Raw genomic sequence first — 1,953 nt, forward strand, 5'->3', positions numbered from 1 at the left:
TGTTTTTGGGAAAAGAAAGAAAGAAAGAAAGAAAGAAAGAAAGAAAGAAAGAACTCACAGCATGCTCTAAGTGGATCCTATCTTAAAGCCTTTTTAAAATAATTGTTCAGATATTTTATTTATTAACTATTTAAATTATATGTGTATGGGTGTATTGCCTGCATGTGCGTGATTGCACCTATGTCATACAATGCTGTGGAGGTCAGAAGAGGGCTTCGGATTCTCCTGGAACTGTAGTTAAGGATGGTTCATAGCTGCCATGTAGGTGCTGGAAATTGAACCCAGGTCCTCTGCAAGAGCAGTCAGTGCTCTTAACCTCTGAGCCATCTCTCCAGCCCCAAAGCCTTTTGTTTTATGTGTTTAACTAAAAACACCAGTGGAAGTTAGGAAACTGAAAACAGGAAATTAGTTTGGGATATGTTAGATTCTAGGTAAAAGGAAACTAGAGAGAATATTGGCACTGAAGAGGCCTAATCAAGGAGGGACCTGGGTGTAGGTGGGAAATCAGCGGGTGCTGCCAAGGTCTATGCACAAAGAAAGCTGTGTGTAAAGTCCATATGTAAGACTACTACCTCAAAATCCAGTTAAAATAATAAACAACACAGAAGAGAGGAGTAATGAGATTTAAAGGAATAAGCAGGAGTGGAATTTGGAGGCAAGAGGAGAAGAGGTGGTATTAGGTGGGCCAATCTAAAGTATGGATATATGAAAAGGCCTTATGAGAATCCACTTGTTAGTAAATTAATTTCAAAATACAACATTTAAAATAAATTCAAATGGAGGATCCATTAGGGGACAATGCTGCTAACAGGCATTTTTTAAAAATGGAAATCACATGCTAACCATGTATAGCTCCATACTAGTTACTAAAAAAGGAGGTCACAGAGGTCTCCAAAATAACACAGGTTACTGTCATTGTTCTTGGTTACCCACAATACACATGCATACTATGATTTCATGGCTGAAGAGGCCACACACTTTGGTTGAAAGAGAGAGAAATCAATCTCAGCCTACCTGGCAGCTTTCCTCTCACTTGGTTAGATTTCATAATGATAGAAGTTGCCATTCAGGATGCTGGAGGAGAGAAGACATCAACAGATGAAAGATACTAATGGTCTTACTTAACACTTTACCTGGCATGTTACCCTACCAACCTGCTAAGCAAGAAGCACCCACTAGTACAATAGTGTCATGACAATTATTGCATAGTTAACTAGTTCTGATTGGATTTCAGGCCTACTCCACATGAGAGAATTTCATAGTCCCTACTGTAATATTCCCATGGCTAGGGAAGTTATAGATCTTAGGTTAAAGCCTCCTATTCTTATGTCTCTAAATGTTCATGTTGTCAAATTGCATGCTAAATATATATCATTATACCCACACAGTTGGACTGTCTCAACATTGGTTAGAGAAGCTTCTTTTTGAGGTGAGCAGCAGTCAATCCAGAGATAAATAACTAGTCAAAATTCTGGGAAGGATAGACAGAATGCTCAGAACTAAAAAGAAAAGACATTTTAATGAACACTCCCACCTCTTTCCAAAGTTCAAAAAATATCAGGCAAGAGGAAGTAGAAAGAATGTAAGAGCTGGAGGGTAATGAGGAGTGCTCTGAAATAGTTTTTATTTTAATTATTTTAAATTTAATAACTACATGATTAGAAGAAGCATTTTATTACAGCTTTAACATATTCAGTAACACAGTCCAGCACCAGGGTACATCTCTTTAAAAAAGTGGCTATAAATTTCTAGGTCCACAGTTTAATTAATACAGTTATATAATATTGAACTCAGTATAAACCCTGTAAGACATAAAACTGAGTGAGTCTTTACTCTTTAAAGAAAATCTTCATTTCATTTTAAAATATGTTGTTTCCTACATTTTTAATGCTACTAACACTTAGATGTTTGTACATCTGTCTTTAATCTATATGTATCTGAGTATTACTGGTT

This window comes from Nannospalax galili, unplaced genomic scaffold (genome assembly GCF_000622305.1).
Source record: "Nannospalax galili isolate Female #2095 unplaced genomic scaffold, S.galili_v1.0 scaffold3733, whole genome shotgun sequence".
NCBI classification, from domain to species: Eukaryota; Metazoa; Chordata; class Mammalia; order Rodentia; family Spalacidae; genus Nannospalax; species Nannospalax galili.